Source organism: Xenopus laevis, chromosome 9_10S, assembly GCF_017654675.1.
Source record: "Xenopus laevis strain J_2021 chromosome 9_10S, Xenopus_laevis_v10.1, whole genome shotgun sequence".
Taxonomy (NCBI): domain Eukaryota; kingdom Metazoa; phylum Chordata; class Amphibia; order Anura; family Pipidae; genus Xenopus; species Xenopus laevis.
Genome location: NC_054388.1, coordinates 6,106,367 through 6,127,512, shown reverse-complemented (window position 1 = coordinate 6,127,512; position 21,146 = coordinate 6,106,367). Strand labels below are relative to the sequence as shown.

Sequence of the window (21,146 nt, the reverse complement as noted above, 5' to 3'; positions counted from 1 at the left end):
CACCCCACACTGTTCATTCTTTTAGACAATTTTGCCATATTTTCATACATTCCCCGAATGACCTTCTCAATTCAGATGTTGACTTTATCAGCAAAGCTGCGGCCAAGTCATTAATCTACTTTCCCGGCATAGACAGAACTGGTCCTGACCAAGTTAGAACAAACACCAGGAATATTTTGTTCTAATCAGCTCATCTATTAGATTTAACAAGCGGGATTTATGCTCCATTGTGGAGGAATAAAAAGGTGGTCAGTGATCCTATGCTACCCTGGCCTATGTTCTCCCAGGGATTTTGACCTGAGATAAAAGGATTATATTCAGTGGCATAAACTCTTCTGAGGCCCACTGCAAAGAAAGAAACATGGTCCCTGTTTCAGTGACCTGAACCCTCATCTCCACCAGTGATGCACATTGCATGCAGTGTATGATGTTAAACTGGCAGAAAGGAGGGTGCTATGTGGAACCATACAGCAGATCCCAAAAATCTACTTCCAGCCTCCCCACAGTCCTTTGTGTTATACCTCCGGCAGCCTGGAGTGGTCTCCATAGAAATAAGTAGCAAAGAGTAAAGGATAAGTTGATTTAGAAGTTGAAGGGGCAGTTCATGCAAGGAAGCCCACCAACATCCATGAGCTGATGTGCAGAAAATTTCCAAGGGTTCATGGACTTTCAACCACCACTGTTTGTGAAGCACAATTCTCAAGAGCCACTTTTTATTGTATTTACTTTTACTACACTAATCATCCACACACACACACAACTTGTTACCGCCTCTTGCTACCGCCTACTGGAACGGCTCTGCAAACACTGTGCCATTTACATAGTGTTAAACTAGTTCAACTTCTTCTTAATTACCCTGAAACATTTGTCTTCAAGCATTCAGTACCCAGTGACCCCTGTGGAAGCCTAGGTGTGATATTTCCATGAGCAAACATTTACCAAGGAATCAAACTGTACTCAGCCTCTTGTACATTCTACTTTACCCTGGTTACACCTTATTAGATAGCTACAGACTGGAATAGCACCCTAGAAGCACCCATGATCTTATTCAGCCAAGAGTTCATCCAGCACACAATGATAAAATGGCGCATGTACATTGCGGTGGAACTGGAAATATATATGGAACAACTAGAAAATCACAGGGCCTTGGGGCGAGGAGAGATCCTACGATAACCATTTGGCAACATGAAGCCTATAAGACTACGTTGCTCACAACACAATGGACAGAAGAAAAGAACTTCTAGGTAGGAGGCAACTCAACATGTTGAGACTTGAATCAAGGTTCTGAGTGGAGTCTGACCTCTCCCATGATTTCAATTCTTTACTGTATTAGAAGAACAAGCTACACAGATATCTTTACCATTTGGGATTCTAGGCCACCCAGTAATTTGTCATTGACTCCATGTCATCAACCTCCACATGGTACAAATAATGTGACCTATTTGCTGAGGTACAAGGATATGGATCTCACGCTGCAGGCTTTGGGGAAGGGGAGCTTGGAGTTTGTAGAATGCAGATACTTTAGACATTTGTAGGCCTTGTTTTTAGGCAGAGCAATTGGAAATTGTGTCACTTCTTCCCAACTTTTCTTTACTAAGGTTTAAGGGTGGCCTGGCTCACAGTGCCCTAGACCGTCAGCCACAGGGAGATATCACAGGCAAGTGGGCAGAGGTATCTCATTATCATTGACCCCGGCAACCAAGTAGCAGTCCCAGGCTTCCTGCATTGCTTGGGCCCCACCAAAAAACACTTACCCTGAACCACTGAAACATTCTAGGCAGAGGAAAATCTCAGCCGATTCCGAAGGACTAAGGAGAAGAGCCCAGGATCCTTGTCACCCGCCCCTTAATTTATTAACATGACATAATCAAGTCACCGGCTACTGAATCAAGCCCTGGATCTGTCCCAAGGCTACTTTAATTCAGCAGAGAGCACCGAATGCAAAAAATGTCCTAGTGCTAAAGTGTCTTAAGTGCTATAGAGCCATCGATCCTTCATTGCTGGAGACAATCGCCCGGACTCTAAAAGCTTCCGCTCAGCGCAGCCAGACGGTTTCCCTTGCATTCTATAATTTTTTACTAACATTTGAGAAACCCAAGCAAGCTCAGAGTAAATATATAAGTAATGCTACAATCTGCTGGTTAAGCAGCAACAGGATGATGGGAGATAAAGTTCAACTACAGCTAACATGGCATTGGTTTCTCCTTAAATAGGGGCACTATTTGAGGTGCCAGCACCCTGATTAACTCAATTTACCCAGCGTGCATGCCCAGTTCAGTGACCGTCAGACTGGAACAGCTTGATTGGAGCTTGTACAACCCACCAGCTACAGTGTCCATATAATTACCAGCAGCTCAATGACGAGTGTGATGTATAATTGCTACTAATGCAGACAAATGGCTACAAAACACAACAATCCTCCCTTACACACTGAGCATTTAGACCAGAGCATAGTAGGTGCCTGGCCCAGAAAGCTGAATCTGCAGAATTTGAGCTAAATCTACTTTACTGGTCTGGAACAAGATACCTTTAACTCAGAAAAGCCAAACAATAATGAGCAGCAAAGGAATGTGTAACACGGTCTCTTCTACCCTGGGTTTATTTATTCTAAAGGAACAGAATTTAGCATGGTCCTACATACAAACCATACACTGAATATCTCAGTCTTAGATGACTGAAGTTTGGGACCACTGTCTGTGTCATATACATCATCTCAGCCAAGTGCACCTGCTATCCCACTACTACTATAGGTACCATCTCTCCCTACTATACCTGCTATCCCACAGTCACACTCCCTTCCCAGAGACTATTATCCACTGTTACTATAGACACCGTCTCTCCCTACTATACCTGCTATCCCACAGTCACACTCCCTTCCCAGAGACTATTATCCACTGTTACTATAGACACCATCTCTCCCTACTATACCTGCTATCCCACAGTCACACTCCCTTCCTAGAGACTATTATCCACTGTTACTATAGGCAGCATCTCTCCCTACTATACCTGCTATCCCACTGTCACACTCCCTTCCCAGAGACTATTATCCCACTGTTACTATAGACACATCTCTCCCTACTATACCTGCTATCCCACAGTCACACTCCCTTCCCAGAGACTATTATCCCACTGTTACTATAGACACCATCTCTCCCTACTATACCTGCTATCCCACAGTCACACTCCCTTCCCAGAGACTATTATCCCACTGTTACTATAGGCAGCATCTCTCCCTACTATACCTGCTATCCCACTGTCACACTCCCTTCCCAGAGACTATTATCCCACTGTTACTATAGACACATCTCTCCCTACTATACCTGCTATCCCACAGTCACACTGCCTTCCCAGAGACTATTATCCACTGTTACTATAGGCAGCATCTCTCCCTACTATACCTGCTATCCCACAGTCACAATCCCTTCCCAGAGGCTATTATCCCACTGTTACTATAGGCACAATCTCTCCCTACTATACCTGCTATCCCACAGTCACACTCCCTTCCCAGAGACTATTATCCACTGTTACTATAGGCAGCATCTCTCCCTACTATACCTGCTATCCCACAGTCACAATCCCTTCCCAGAGGCTATTATCCCACTGTTACTATAGGCACAATCTCTCCCTACTATACCTGCTATCCCACAGTCACACTCCCTTCCCAGAGACTATTATCCACTGTTACTATAGGCAGCATCTCTCCCTACTATACCTGCTATCCCACAGTCACAATCCCTTCCCAGAGGCTATTATCCCACTGTTACTATAGACACCATCTTTCCCTACTATACCTGCTATCCCACAGTCACACTCCCTTCCCAGAGACTATTATCCACTGTTACTATAGGCACCATCTCTCCCTACTATACCTGCTATCCCACAGTCACACTCCCTTCCCAGAGACTATTATCCCACTGTTACTATAGACACCATCTCTCCCTACTATACCTGCTATCCCACAGTCACACTCCCTTCCCAGAGACTATTATCCACTGTTACTATAGACACCATCTCTCCCTACTATACCTGCTATCCCACAGTCACACTCCCTTCCCAGAGACTATAATCCCACTGCATGTGCTGGTCAGAACACACAAAACACACAGTCATGCCTATCTCCATCACTGAGCAATAAATGAAAGAATCCTGGCAGCAGTGAGATATCGCTTTCCAAATAAATAACCCTGAATGTCTGTATAAATGACCAAGGCACGGAGAGGTGATGATATTGAGAGATTCCGTGCGTTAAAGCTGCTCCTACCTATCTCAGCACCAGGCACATAACAGGATTTGAGCAGGTCCCGGAAGTGTGGGAGTGAATGTTCATGCCGCACTACAGATGGCTACTGGGATGGTGAAACAACTAATAGAGCCCAAATGACGGAGCTGAAAATCAGATTGAGAAACGCACTGGGGATGCCTGAAGCTTTTATGAGAACAATTTACGGCTCGGCAGGTTTGCAATAAAGAAGAAGAGATCTGTTTAACCCCCTGGGTCACTAGAAATTCTTCTGGAGGAGTCAAATCCAATAGCTAAGTTATTGATTCTCCCAAGAAGTGGAACATCACACGCAAACATGGATGGCAAAGCTATAGACGCTTAATATAAGGTTTAACAGCGGAGCTATATAGTATATACCCTTCCTGTAGAGCAAAGCAATACACACTTCCCATACTATGTCATAAAGAAATCCGTTGGCTTCTGCTACATTGTTACTAGAGATTGTAAGTGGTACAGCAATCAGTATCTGCCTGGCAGGAATGTCTGAATCCTGTGGGTTGGTCTTTTCCAACGTTACCCTTCTGATGTCATCACTGGAGGTGGGTCGTGGGTATAAAGATTGGGTTAGGCCCAGGTTGAGAAGGTGCAGGTTAGGGCGGGTTCCAATTGGGAAATTCCCCTCAGTGCATCACTACTGTCTGGGCTGTTTGTATTCTCTGCAAGGCTGGGTCTGACCTAGAATCCAGTGATGAAAGGGGTTGAATATGAGTGCTCTAATAGGCACAAAACGCGTCAGGCCTTTATCCATTATGTCCTAATAAACATTTTTGTACTTTTTTATTACTTTTTGATTTACTTTTTTTGGACTCACAATTGTTGTTTTTTTCTTATGAATATGCACCCTCGGACTGGGGTGAACTGTGAGTATACCCCTCTTCTTCTGTTTTCTTTTGCTATGATCAAAGGGGTCGTTCATGATGTAGAGAGGGTTAGTCGGAGAGAATTTGCAGTTGGTTTTAATTTCTTATTATTTGCAGTTTTTGGAGTTATTTGGCTTTTTATTCAGCAGCTCTCCAGTTTGCAATGTTGTTGCTAGGGTCTAAACTCTCTTAGCAACCATGCACTGATTTCAATAAGAGACTGGAATATGAACAGGAGAGGCCTGAATAGAAAGTAATAAATAATAAGTAACAATAACAACACACTTGTAGCCTTACAGATTATTACTTTTTAGATGGGGTCAGTGACCCCTCGTTTCAAATCTGGAAAGAGTCAGAAGAATAAGTAAAAAGTGATAATAACAATACACTTTTAGCCTTACAGATCATTTACTTTTTAGATGGGGTCAGTGACCCCTCAATCGAAATCTGGAAAGAGTCGGCAAATCATTCAAAAATTACAAAAAAAGGAAAAAGAAACTTTGGAAAGAAATGTCTATAAACCTATAAGCAGGATTCAGCAATCCCAACTAAGCTTAGGGCTCGTCACTAATTATCCAGCAGAAAATGAGGTTGGTCTGTAATATAAGCTGATGCTACAGGTTTGCTGATTATTAAATTCTGATGCTAATTGCACTGGTTTCTGTGCTGCCATGTAGTAATTATCTGTATTAATTACTAATCAGCCTTATATTGTGACATTTCTATTCTATGTGTACTGTATATTGTGAGTGGCTCCCTAAGCTCAGTAAGTGACAGCAGCACAGAGCATGTGCAGTGAATCAGCAGAAAAGAAGATGGGGAGCTACTGGGGCATCTTTGGAGACACAGATCTTTACTGCTAAAGGGCTGTGGTTGCCTTGGGCTGGTACAGAAGCAAAAATTATAATGTACAACATTTCTAGCTACTTCTTTAGTTAGGCTTTAGTTCTCCTTCAATGAGCAAGTGGCCAATGCATCAGAGAGGAGCCATAATAAAACATGCCGCTGCTATAGTCGCCTTCGTATACACATGTGAATGACGTTGGATTGGCTTATTGCACAGAAAACCAGACCACCATGCGCTGGAACACCTGCAATCACACCTACCAGCTTAATAGATTAGCAGTTCTATAGCAGGAGGGAACCTGCTTGGTAAATCAATGGAACGGCTAAAATCTGCAATTAAACATCAGGGACGTCAGAGAGACACAAAGCGACTAATATGGTGCTGCTGGAAGGAATAATTCCCTCCCTTGTGCAGGTGATGTGCCCCTATTATACTTTGCATCTTCTGTGAGTAACTTGCACATTCTATTCATTTCTATTTTAGGTCCCGATGACAGCTTCAAATGACAGTGTGATAACAAAATATCCATTAAACGGGATCTAAACCCTCCACTAAACACTGCTCAGACTGTTCTTCCCAGTACTTATGCAGTTTACATAAATTTTGCACTTTTATGGCATTAGCAGTTTTATATCGCTAGTATCCTGCTTCTTCCCCAGCAGAGCTGAGATGCAGGATCTGCCAGAAGGAGAAGGTTTTTAATCTGATGCAAGCAACATCTCCAGACACTACTCTGCACAGTTCTTACCATCTCTAGTTTAGATTCTATAGTACAAGTTGATCCAGGGACTGGTCCCATTGCCATCTTGGAGTCAGGAAGGAATTTTACTCCTCTGAGACAAATTGGAGAGGCTTCAGATGGGGTTTTTTGGCTTTCCACTGGATCAACTGGCAGTTAAAAAAGTTAAAAGATTGAACTTGATGGATGTGTGTATTTTTTCAACCTAACTTACTGTGTTACTATTTAGAACTTGAGAACTATGCAGAGCAGCATCTGGTGACTCCACCTGTACCTGGCCAGCACAGAGATGCCAGAACTACTGGGGGAAAACATATTAGGGGTGTAAAACTAACCAAGGAATAATAGGAGTGACCAATCAGAAGCCATACTTCCCTACAGACCTATGGTCTACTCCTATTGTGTCCATGCTCTGAAGAGCTAGGTTTGGAGAGACCTATTTCAAGGCAACTGGAGCTAGAAAGTCACTACCCAAAAGCAGGGGCTGCTATCAATGTTGGGGATAAGGTGCAGGCTTTTTGGCTTGGAACTTACAATGACAGATGGATGAGGACCTTTCCTCTATACCAGAGACCCCCAACCTTTTTTCACCTGTGAGCCACATTAAAATGTACAAGTTGGGGAGCAACATAAGCATGAAAACAGTTCTAAGGGGGTGCCAAATAAAAGCTGTGATTGGCTATTGGTAATCCCTATGTGGACTGGCAGCCTACAGGAGACTCTGTTTTTCAGTACATTGTTTTTATGCAACCAAAACTTGCCTCCAAGCCTGGAATTCAAACATAAGCACCTGCTTTGAGGCCACTGGGAACAACATCCAAGGGGTTGGGGAGCAACATGTTACTCATGAGCTACTGGTTGGGGACCACTGCTTATACCTTCTAATCATTTTTCAACAGCTGAAGGCCTGGAAGGGGTTGTAATTCAGGGGAAACCCCCTGTGATAGATTGTCTTTAATTTAAAGGACAGTAGTGAAGACTCACAGGACAAGAACTCCACAGATCTTCTGAATACCCCAAGAGCATCTGCAAACCTGGAGTCTCCAGCAAGTACCTCCTCCTTCCACGGGAACACCTGGCTCACAGTACTGCGGATAAAACTCAAAGAGCAAATCAATGTTCTCTTCAGCGAAAGGATTCTGCCAATCTCTAAGCTCCTCACATCCCATCGTTCGGTGACGGAGAAGCCATTAATCAGGTCGACGTTCAGTAACGCGCACGAGGGGACCATACGAACAACTCTGAGTGCATAACGGAAGTTTCAAAGGCAGAGCCATCAATCTCGCTGCCAAGGTCTACGCCAGCAAGTTACTCAACGTCTCTGCATTGGGTTCGTCTAGGTGCCCCCCTCCTCGTTCCAAGGAGAAAAAGATGCCATGGAAAATGATGGATGAACTTCTTCGACACCCCCAAGGGCACTTCCCAGAAATAAAGCTGTATCCATTTAGTTCTCCTGCTTCTGCGGGCACAACCCTCCAGTACTGACCATAACGATCAGGGAAATGTATTTAGAAAGATACTCAGTACAATTTATAATACACTAATACCCCTTACTGTTACTTACACTGCTTTCCCTGCCCACAGCTCAGCACTGTCTTACAAGGGCCGATAAAAGCTGCTGACAGAACGAGTCGGCAGCTTATTGGCCCATATGTGGGGCCCTCCGACAGGCTTCCTCAATCGATATTTGGCCGAGAGTAGGCCAGATGTCAATCGGACAAGGGTAAAAATCCGGTCAGATTGAGGACTGCATCTGTTCGTTGATGCAATCCCGAGATCCGACCGCCCATTATGATCTGATCATTGGGCTCTAGGGCCCACGATTGGATCAGCCCAATTTTGCATATTGGGGAGCGATTCACTTGTTTGGAGAAATCACCAAACGAGCGGATCTCTAGGTGTATGGCAATCTTTAAATCCACAAGCCAAACACAGTCAGGGGTCCTATTGTTTGCAAGAAACCCAGTGGAGCCAGGAATACTATCTACTCCCCAGGAGTCTCTGCTTCATATTATGTTTACAGCTACAGAGATCCATTCCTAATTACAGACTTCATTTAATCTATAGGAACCATAATCATGGGAGTGATGTACACTGACTCCCAAAATAACCCCAAGGATAAACTCAAAGGTGGCACCTTCACGGCTTCTATCCAGTCCACTTTCAAATGTATGCATTGGTTTATACTACCACTGGGATGACTACACAATGGCCTTCATTTTTATCTGTTCTTATGGACCTCCTTCCTACAGCTAGAACATAGAGGGGTACCAGCAAGAGGTCTAAAAACGGAGAGAGCACGTTGACACAAATCATGGCATCTGAGTCCGAACATGCTCCTGCACCTCCACATGGGTGCCAATGTGTTCATCCTACCTCTTCTGATGAATGATGAGCCACTGGGCCTACTGATGGTGGAGAAACCTGGAGCCACCACCACAACCATGGACCTGGCAGTCGCTCCAGGATTCCCACAGTGGTTGTTTCAATGGGTAAATCAGATCTGCATCTGGTTTTGTGAGACCCAACATTGTGGTATTGTATATATTGGGCAAGGTATAGAAACATGGAGGAGAGGAACCACCCTGATAGACCCAGGCCAAGGACAGATAAGAGAAGATCAAACAGAGATTATGCAGGGGGTACAGGAGTGAAGTCCCACCTGCTGTTAGTAAAGTTGATCATCACAATAGGAGGGTGAAAGGTCTGCTCTGATTTATTCCCTTTCTAGTGAATGGTGCATTGAGATGCCATCAAACCCCAGAGCATTGACTATAGATCACACAATACAAAGGAGAACAATAATCCCAATTTCATTTATGACCCATTAAACAAAAAAAAAAAAAAAAAAAAAAGAGGAGTTAAATGACAACCCGTGACCTCAGCAGAGCAACCTCGCTCTCCATAGCAACGCAGAAACATCCCATTACTAAAAAAAAAACCCAGCGACAGAGAGGAGCACATAGGGGATGATAATGAAGCCATAAAGGAGGCACTTTTGATGCGAAGAGTCTGTGCAGCAGGAGGGAGTGGGTGTACTCGAGTGTCGCAATCACAAGAACGACTAATGCATTGCGCGCACGGCTGTGGGGGTAGGTAACGACCTTATCAAAGGGACCCGGCACGCAGTGCATTCTGGGTAGAGACGACAATAAACCATTGAACCCGAAGCAGAATGATGGTAGATAAGGTCACCACTAAATTCCCATCACAGACACTTCCACTGCTGATCCTCATTATATAATTAGCGTCATTCAAGCAGATACATCACTTTGCCTTAAATGAGCCCCCCAGCAGCATAACGGTCTATGGCAGGGGTCCCCAACCTTTTTTACTCGTGAGCCACATTTAAATGTAAAAAGAGTTGGAGAGCAACTCAAGCATGAGAAAGTCCATGGGGATGTCAAATAAGGGCTGTAATTGGCTGTTTGGTACCCCCTATGTGAACTGGTAGCCTACAGGAGGCTCTGTTTGGCTGTACACCTGGTTTTTATACAACCAAAACTTGCCTCCAAGCCTGGAATTCAAAAATAAGCTCCTGCTTTGAGGCCACTGGGAGCAACATCTAAGGGGTTGGAGAGCAACATGTTGCTCGCGAGCTACTGGTTGGGGACCACTGGTCTATGGAGTATCATTTCTGGATACGGCCAGACACCAAATCCTCTAGCAGGGTTCCCATTCAGTTCTGCAGGTGATTGAGGAATCTAAAGTGAATTGAGGATTCAGTGAAACCCTCCTATCACTGCCAGATATTCCCAAAGCACCAGGGAGTTCTACGCCTTCAAGAATTATACTCAATAGGATACATTCCAACGGAGGAACCAGGCCAGAAATAGCAACGTTCTGATGGCTCCATCAATTAAAGAATGTGTTATATCTACCGCTCAACCGCCTCTTCACTTTCCTGCAATGGTGGTGCTGGTTCTCCATTGGCCCCGGCAAGGCCCCTCAATAGTAGCAGCAAAATCACGGGCCCGCACACACTCTATATATCTGCAGTCGGGGACTTGGCCCCTCTTTTTTATTAATGTATCTGTGTGGCCTGTGAATTTGCTGCTTCCATCAATTTAAGAGCCTCTAAAGTATAATTTTGTGCTAAAAACATTGGTTTGGACCAGCGGGGGAGGGGGAGGATTGCACTGCCAGTAGATTCCTTTCTCTTTGTAGCAACAGCATCATTTAGTTCTTGGGTTTAACACCCTTTAAAGTCATTCACCTGCCCTCCCTACAGAATGCATGGGAAGATTTTGGCTCTGATCAATATTGACCCATACACTGGCAGATTTAAACTTTCTAAATGACATTGTTTACACTGCAAATAATTCACTGTACAATATAAAATGTAATTCGTGAACCAACAAGTGTATTTAGTTGTAATATTGGTGTGTAGGTGCATCTCAGGTCATTTTGCCTGGTCATGTGCTTTCAGAAAGAGCCAGCACTTTAGGATGGAACTGCTTTCTGGCAGACTGTTGTTTCTCCTACTCAATGTAACTGAATGTGTCTCAGTGGGACCTGGATTTTACTATTGAGTGCTGTTCTTAGATCTACCAGGCAGCTGTTATCTTGTGTTAGGGAGCTGCTATCGTTACCTTCCCATTGTTCTGTTGTTAGGCTGCTGGGGGGGGGGGTGATATCACTCCAACTTGCAGTACAGCAGTAAAGGGTGACTGAAGTTTATCAAAGCACAAGTCACATGACTGGGGCAACTGGAAAACTGACAATATGTCTAGCCCCATGTCAGATTTCAAAATTAAATATAAAAAAAATCTGTTTGCTCTTTAGAGAAACGGATTTCAGTGCAGAATTCTGCTGGAGCAGCACTATTAACTGATGTGTTTTGATAAACCTTTTTTTTCCATGACAGTATCCCTTTAAGACTGATTCAACATCTTATCTGCGCGCATATGGGGCCCTCCCGACTGATATCTGGCCAAAGATTGCTGGGATGTCAATTGGGCAGATTTGATTTCCCATCAGATCAAGGACCACATTGACTAGTAGGCGCAGTCCTCTATACACATTCCTACCTAGTATTCCACATATCATCCCCCAGACCATATGGCAGGATAAATGTTGGGTTCAGCTTCATGTAAAATTCCAGAGAACGCATGGCAAGATAAATTCAAGCCCAATTTAATGGTTAAAGGAAAACAATACCCCCAAAATGAATACTTAAGCAATAGATAGTTTATATCAAATTGAATGACATATTAAAGAATCTTACCAAACTGGAATATATATTTACATAAATATTGCCCTTTTACATCTCTTGCCTTGAACCACCATTTCGTGACTCTATCTGTGCTGCCTCAGAGATCACCTGACCAGAAATACTACAACTCTAACTGTAACAGGAAGAAGTGAGGAAGCAAAAGGCAGAACTCTGTCTGTTAATTGGCTCATGTGACCTTACATGTGGTTTGTATGTGTGCACAGTGAATCGTACGATCTCAGGGGTGGCCCTTATTTTTTAAAATGGCAATTTTCTATTTATGATTACCCAATGGCACATACTACTAAAAAAAGTATATTATTATGATAATGGTTCATTTACATGAAGCAGGGTTTTACACATGAGCTGTATTACTCAGTATCTTTTAATAGAGACCTACATTGTTTGGGGGGTATAGTTTTCCTTTAACGACCCACAGCAGAACATTCCATCTGCATGCCGGCACGTTCCTGCAACATGTACCTGTGAAAGGGTTTGGGATCAGATCAAAGTCGGGTTCGGCAGGGGTGTGATGATCACAATCAGGCGACACGGATAATCTCCGACTGTGGAGAACAGTCACACGGCAGCTGTTGAAGAGGCAACATGGCGAGGTTCCAGTACCAAGCTGCTAAGAAGGGGAGGGTTTTTATTGTCAAACCACTGGCAGCTGCTATGGAAAGGTCAAAAAAGGACAAGAACCCCCCTCCCAGAGAGAGAGTGAGCAGTTCTTTCAACACAAGCCTGCAACTCCCAGCAGCATCGGGCAATAATATTCTAATAGTTGCCTCTCTGCATCCCATAAACTGATCTGGTCGCCTCTTACTGAAGACCAACAATCCAGCGGAAGCATCAAATCTCTGCCAGACACCGACACAACAACAAGGCCCCAGTTCTGCTTCCCTGGTCCCAGCAAATGAATGGAGATTGAGTCATTGCTCTGCTGCTGTGTAATGATCCGTGTCGCTCATCATGTACGGAACACGGACTTTGTCACTGTCATTTGTAAAGCGAATCAGCTGGGGGCACGTGGGATGCCGGTCATACCAAGAACCAACTCTAGACTGATGAGAAGCATCTCACCCCTGACTGGTCTATAATGAAACCCAGGATACTGAAGCCATAGATCCTACTGCAGGTTAATAAAGTGATGGGACTTCCAAGCAAAAGTCTCCTAGTGCCACCATGACTAAGTTCATCTATCAAGGGCAACCACATGGGCTGATCTTCAGCAGGCCTGTTGCTGGTTGTTGACCGTATTTTTCTTTACTTGACTAGACAGAAGTTAAAGGAGTTTGGAAACAACACAAGCATGAAAAATTTTCTTGGGGTGCCAAATAAGTGATGTGATTGGTCATTTGGTAGCCCCTATGTGGATTGGCAACATACATTGAGGCTCTGGTTGGCAGTGCACCTGGTTTTTATACAACCAAAACTTGCCTCCAAGCCTGGAATTCAAACATAAGCACCTGCCTTGAGGCCACTGGAAGCAACATCCAAGGGGCTGGAGAGCAACATGTTACTCATGAGCTACTGGTTAGGGATCACTGGACTAGAGCATTCAAAGGTCAACAGTGAGTCTCAAGACATCTAAAATAATGTCTACTACTCTAATGGCCTCCCTATGGGTAATCCTTCTTTCCATATACAAATGCCATCTCTCCCAGCACAGGCACAGCTTGGGTTAATAAAACAAAATATGATCATTTGAACCAATTAAGGCTTTACACTACCTGTCATGGTATTAAAAATGGATTCATCGCATCAAATCCGATTACGGCCAGTCTGCACCACCCAGGAGAGGATAATCCCAGCCTGTGCCATGTATCAGCTTTCAAGACCACCTTTCTGCTCCCAAATAAAGTACATTTCTTTATAGTGTATCATAATAAAACAGCAATGATGAATTCCTGGGGGCTAAGAACTGATAATCTAGTCTTTCTGTCACGGAGATCCATTTAACAAACCTCATGAAGTCCTTGTTTATCTCACATGGCTTCAACCCAACCTCTACTTTAACTCAGATAAGTCCTGGTCCCAATCACCAAGAAACCCTGAACTCATTCATGAACACGTCTTACACACGAACATGCCAACTTCACATAACCTCTTGTGATGTAACCGATGCAGCTGGTGATATGGAACCTTCAGAAAGAGATCTTGGTGGAAATCCTGAAGGCCATGACCCACATCATGGATGAGCCCATGAATACAAAAGGCATTAGAGGACCATGCTATTTATTGCTGGCCTGGGCAAACCACCCAGGGGCCCTGGCGGAACTGGGGAACAGTCCCCTAAGTTTGCTCATAGTCGGTACAGAGAGATCCCATAAAACTATGGCAGCATAGGTATTCCCTGTACTAAGCACAATTCAGCAGGAACAGTCCCCTTAGTTTGTTCATAGTCTGTACAGAGAGATCCCATAAAAATATGGCAGCATAGGTATTCCCCTGTACTAAGCACAATTCAGCAGGAACAGTCCCCTAAGTTTGTTCATAGTCGGTACAGAGAAATCCCATAAAAATATGGCAGCATAGGTATTCCCTGTACTAAGCACAATTCAGCAGGAACAGTCCCCTAAGTTTGCTCATAGTCGGTACAGAGAAATCCCATAAAAATATGGCAGCATAGGTATTCCCTGTACTAAGCACAATTCAGCAGGAACAGTCCCCTAAGTTTGCTCATAGTCTGTACAGAGAGATCCCATAAAACTATGGCAGCATAGGTATCCCCTGTACTAAGCACAATTCAGCAGGAACAGTCCCCTAAGTTTGCTCATAGTCGGTACAGAGAGATCCCATAAAACTATGGCAGCATAGGTATTCCCCTGTACTAAGCACAATTCAGCAGGAACAGTCCGCTAAGTTTGCTCATAGTCTGTACAGAGAGATCCCATAAAACTATGACACATAGGTATTCCCCTGTACTAAGCACAATTCAGCAGGAACAGTCCCCTAAGTTTGCTCATAGTCGGTACAGAGAAATCCCATAAAACTATGGCAGCATAGGTATTCCCTGTACTAAGCACAATTCAGCAGGAACAGTCCCCTAAGTTTGCTCATAGTCTGTACAGAGAGATCCCATAAAACTATGGCAGCATAGGTATCCCCTGTACTAAGCACAATTCAGCAGGAACAGTCCCCTAAGTTTGCTCATAGTCTGTACAGAGAGATCCCATAAAACTATGGCAACATAGGTATTCCCTGTACTAAGCACAATTCAGCAGGAACAGTCCCCTAAGTTCGCCACCCAAAAACATGTTATTCAGAGCAACTTTTCAACACATGTTAAACATTCTCAGTGGTTTGTAACTCATGTATATCCTCTGCACTGCTGCTCCTGACTCCTGAAGCAATGGGAAGAACAGTCTTCTTCTACACTGATTTAAGAATCAGCAATATTTATTTACACCTTTGTGGTTTTTGGTTCTTTCAGCCAAACAAACTGAACAGATTTATATATATATATATATATATATATATATATATATATATATATATATATATATATATATATATATATATATACCTATCTCTAACAGCAAAGCATTTAGAACAATGAAGCAGAAAAGACAGAAGACAAGCAGTGAAATAAAGGGGGTTATTTGTCCAGGAGGGAAACAATATAATTGTGTTTGCCACCCACAGATGATAAGCACATTGTGTTACAATAAAGAGAATTTTCCATGGGATATGGGGGGGGCAGATAAGGTTGTCACCTGGCCGGTAAAAATGATGGTTGATCCCAATGTTATTAATAGGGAATAAAGATAAATATATAGGAAGGTCAGTGATCCCAATGTTATTAATAGGGAATAAAGATAAATATATAGGAAGGTCAGTGATCCCAATGTTATTAATAGGGAATAAAGATAAATATATAGGAAGGTCAGTGATCCCAATGTTATTAATAGGGAATAAAGATAAATATATAGGAAGGTCAGTGATCCCAATGTTATTAATAGGGAATAAAGATAAATATATAGGAAGGTTAGTGATCCCAATGTTATTAATAGGGAATAAAGATAAATATATAGGAAGGTCAGTGATCCCAATGTTATTAATAGGGAATAAAGATAAATATATAGGAAGGTCTGATTGCCATCCTGCGATTTACATTCTGGCCGGCGGGAGGCAGTTCGGGGAGATTAGTTGCCCCGAAGAGGAGATTTTCGCCGGGCGACTAATCTCCCCGAATCTGAGCGTGTGCCCTGACCCTAAGGGTATAAGCGACCCTATTGCAAATGGAAACATTAAAGGAGAAGCCGTACAATATAAGGAGGATTATAAGGAGGAGGAAAACAATAGAAGAAGAGGAGGGAGGATGTAGCAATCAGCAGGGGCAGCGACTGAGCTCAGGGAAACACAGCACATTCCCAATGGACTGGCTGATAAATCTCAACTAGGAAAGGTCGTCGGATACTGGGAGCCAGTTTGCTCTTGTGCTGGACTCTGGCTCTATACAACACCCCTGCTGATCATTCGGCAACTCAATATCTAATTAAGGCTACCAATTCATCCTAAGGAGCATTAATGAATTATAATAACCAAAGCTAATTCAGACACACGTCTTTTTAGGAATGACCTGTTCTTTTTTCCTGGGAGAGGAATGAGTATGGCAGCACCCGTGCCCCTTCCAGTCCCTTGTGCATAATGGAAGTCATTCTATGCAACTCTGCAATATGCATGAATTCAAAATGTTTAGTGATATGCGATTGCTGGTAGTTGATATTCCCTGCACTGCTGGTTCCTACTCCTGAATCAATGTAGTAGAACCAGCTGATCAATAAGAAAATCACAGGGTACATGGATAATGTTTTCAGTTGCCGCCTGTGGGTGGAGATGCCCCCTTATAATTATGGCAACTAATAAGGAGCCCGTGGCAAACAACCAAGGCCTAAACATACTGGCATTTTTCCTTTAGACTTGCACCTGCCATGGCTGCAGGACTCCCGGGCCTTTTTTCGTGGTTTCACTTGTCACGTGACCGGGGGAGACAGGACAGGTAAACGCAATTTTGGCGCAGTTCCCGTGTAACAATCTAGGCCCCATGACAATTCCCACAAGGGGAAGCAATGGCAGCTTGGAATGAACTGCAGCCAATAATACATTTTACATGGTTTAAATTCCTTCACGGCAGTGAAACACGGCGCCAAGTGTTGAACTATAAACAGCACCATGTCCCTCATAGTCTTGGCGAGCACAATAGCGTTCAAGCATAAAGCACTCACAAACACAATTCTGTATCTCCCAGGTACGACACTACAACTCCCAGCATGCCCTGTTGCAGTTCAGCACAAGCATAAAGGCCTTGCACATCCCTGGAGTTGCAGCCATTGGGCATTACAAGGAATTCTACACAAGCCAATGACATCCCCCATGTGCCAGACAATGATTTGGAGGTGCGGTACCCCATCCCCACCCCACTTATCCCTCAACACAATCTCGGGGTTCCTGCTCGCTGCACCCCAGTGAATTCCGCTCATTAGGAACCACATAAATCACCCAGTTATATCACAATAGTCTCCATTACATAACAGCGACACAAAAGTGAAACGGTTAAACCCATTCTCCCGTGAGGTTACCCTTAAGGTGCCGGCTAAAAGTTTCCAACGGAGATTAACCATATCAATGCCAGGTGTTGCGACTCGATCCGCTGGGAAGGTTACTTACATACACAGCAGGAACGGCCCTTGCAGAAGATTCGGGGTGGCGGCACTTTTTGGGGGTGTCCCAGGACTGAGGTTTCCCATTCACAGGTCCCGGCTCACCCTGCTGCTCCCTCTCTCCCTGGCCGCAGAGACTGGGGATAATCAGCCGGAAAATACAGCCCTTCCCTCTCCAGTGACAACTCCCCGTCTCCCTGGGACTCCCGGAGAGGCTCCTGTCAGTTCAGCTCCTCTCCTGCCCCTCGTCTTCCCCTCTTCCCCGCACCCTCCTTTTGGTTGGAAATCACACGGAAGGGGAGAGGGATGGAGCAAAAAGCAGCACTGAGAGATGCAGCTCCATCCTTAGGTAATGAATGGTGCAGTGCTCCTGTTGTCATGGAAACCCAAAGAGGAAAAAATCACCACCATATATGGAGTGGTGACATGGATTCTGGGAACAAATTAGAATATATATATATATATATATATATATATATATATATATATATATATATATATATATATATATATATATATATATATATATATATATATATATATATATAAAAAAATTTAGATTAAAATCAGCTGTCGTTGGCCCCGTATAAACCGGGCTGCTCTTTGCTTTTATCAAGGGAAAGTCGGATATTGCAGTAAAGGAGACGCAGGGGTCGGTGGGAAAGGCCTGGGAATAGGAAGGAGTCGGCACTGAGATCAGCAGAGGGAGAGAGTTGAGCGACAGGTGGGCCCCGTGGCAGGAGGAGGGTATCAGTTGGCACAAAGCAGGAGCCTTAACTCCTTCACTACCAAATCGATCCTCACTGCAGCGCACTGCAAAGGCTCATGGGAACCTAGGCACAGTCTGACCAGCTGAGGATGCTGGGAGTTGGAGGCACGGCAATTCCCACTAAATTAACTGCTTCGTTTTAATGAGCAAAGGGATACAAAGCCAAAGAATGGAACGGTCCATGAATAAAGCATCAATGTATTGAATATGCACAAAGCTGAGCCTTACAGCTGCAAATGTGGAGTAAGGGAGACCCATAGGATAATGGGAGACAGGGCAGGAGCATTGCATGATGGGAGGGGAGTATAGTGGGGAGCGAGAGGATACAGTAGTCAAGCTAAATTGTCATGGCTATAATAATAATAATAATAATAATAATAATAATAATTGTGCACTCTTAGTAAAGGAACAGTAACACCAAAAAATGAAAGTGTTTAGTAAGTAATAAAAATATAATGCAGTGTTACCCTGCACTGGTAAAACTGATCTGTTTGCTTCTGAAATACTACTATAGTTCATATACAGTAAACAAGCTGCTGTGTAGCAATCGGGGAAATTCAAAAAAAAATATATGGCACAGGTGAAATAGTGGATAACCGATAACACCATTATGTTCTACAGAGCTTATCTGCTGTGTAACCTGAGCATTTTCTCCTTTGAATGGCTGCCCCCATGGCTACACAGCAGCTTGTTTATATAAACTATAGTGGTACTTATCTGTTATCTACTGTGTATCCTGTGCTTGAATGGCTGCCCCCATGGCTACACAGCAGCTTGTTTATATAAACTATAGTAGTACTTATCTGTTATCTACTGTGTATCCTGTACTTGAATGACTGCCCCCATGGCTACACAGCAGCTTGTTTATATAAACTATAGTAGTACTTATCAGTTATCTACTGTGTATCCTGTGCTTGAATGGCTGCCCCATAGCTACACAGCAGCTTGTTTATATAAACTATAGTAGTACTTATCTGTTATCTACTGTGTATCCTGTGCTTGAATGGCTGCCCCATGGCTACACAGCAGCTTGTTTATATAAACTATAGTAGTACTTATCTGTTATCTACTGTGTATCCTGTGCTTGAATGGCTGCCCCCATGGCTACACAGCAGCTTGTTTATATAAACTATAGTAGTACTTATCTGTTATCTACTGTGTATCCTGTGCTTGAATGGCTGCCCCCATGGCTACACAGCAGCTTGTTTATATAAACTATAGTAGTACTTATCTGTTATCTACTGTGTATCCTGTGCTTGAATGGCTGCCCCCATGGCTACACAGCAGCTTGTTTATATAAACTATAGTAGTACTTATCTGTTATCTACTGTGTATCCTGTGCTTGAATGGCTGCCCCCATGGCTACACAGCAGCTTGTTTATATAAACTATAAGGTGTAATTGAGAAGCAACTGCTAGAGACAAACGGGGCCTTCAAGATTTGGGAAACATGTTAGAGAGTAGAAGTCTAACCTCTGACATTTGGGCCCTGGCCTATGGAATCAGCTGGTTCATTACAGCGACCCTTCACCTTTTTTGTGTAATCGCTTCAAATATATTTACAATCAATGAGGATTAGCATTACCAGTCAATCATTTCTTTCAATCACAAGTAAAGGAGCCAATATGGAAGGACCTGACTTCCAGGGAACCAGGGTGCAACATCTACACAGAGATTAATGCAGTGTTCCAGACATATCCATATCTCTACATGATCATATTAAACCTATAGATATATATATATATATATATATATATATATATATGTGTATATTAAACAGATGGAGAAGAAAGAACATAAGACCCACTAGATCTTTCATCGATGGAGACAATAGGGGATGGAACATTTCCAATATTTGCGAGTATTCTGTTGGGGTTAGTGGATACACAAGGCAAATGATGAAGAGATCCAGTCAGTGGAATAACAATCTGCTGCCGAACACGAGGCGACACACAGCAGGTCACCCACCTTGTGAGGTTCATTTCGTTGTGACACGGCTCTTTGGTGAATTATTCATATCAATGATGGGAAGTTTCTCACCAGTCAACAGACACAATGTTAATAAAACAAGGGCTTTGTTTGTCTCGGTGTCTCGACCCCTCTCCGGAGTGGCTGCCCAATGTACTAATCCAATTACCAACCTCCCAACGGCACAACTGCACAGGTGGAGGTCGCAACATGGCCAATTGCAACTGCCATGTGACTGGAGTCTATAGCTTGGCCGCTCTGATGGGGAAGAGAAGGGGCAAGTTTATATAACTCAAAACCTAAATAAGACAGACTTCCCCTTTAACCTCTAAGCAGTAGCTCCTGCAAAGGCAAAGCCTTTTCTCTGCAACTTCTCACGTGCCCCATCCCGGCCCTTTAATTCTGCGTGCGGGAGAAGATGGCATTGAGCGGAGATGAGAATACTAATTACTACATCTGCAATAACATTAATAAAGGTTTATACTTTCTTAAAGGTCACAGAAAAAACCCACGAGACATGAATATAACAATTAAAAACACAGTTCCGTTCCATAGATGGAATAAAAGAGACTCGTCGTTCCCAAAAGAACATCCACCTGGAATCAAGGGGAACACATTCTTCTTTTAAAGGTACAGTAACACCTTCCCCCTCAACGTTCTTATTAAATATAACAGCTTTTTAACATTCTAAATGGAAAACTATTGATATCCTACAAGTCCATGAGTCTGCACTGCCCCTGTTCTTCCATTGCATTTTTCTTTCTTTCTGCCCAAGAGCCAGTGCACAACCAACCCTCACTC

At 43.5% G+C, this 21,146-nt stretch overlaps 1 protein-coding gene across 6 annotated transcripts in view; it reads right to left on the bottom strand.

Moving 5' to 3' along the window:
- The window catches only part of LOC108702563 (protein TANC2), a 200,926-nt gene that overhangs the window by 48,679 nt on the left and 131,101 nt on the right, over positions 1-21,146 (bottom strand). Inside the window, exon 1 of one of the 6 annotated variants that reach the window (XM_041578958.1) lies at positions 17,617-17,833. The exons of the other annotated variants lie outside the window; for them this stretch is intronic. The gene's annotated coding sequence lies outside the window, so the exon portion shown is untranslated. Of the gene's footprint in view, positions 1-17,616; positions 17,834-21,146 lie in introns of those variants that run through there. 6 annotated transcript variants of the gene reach the window in all.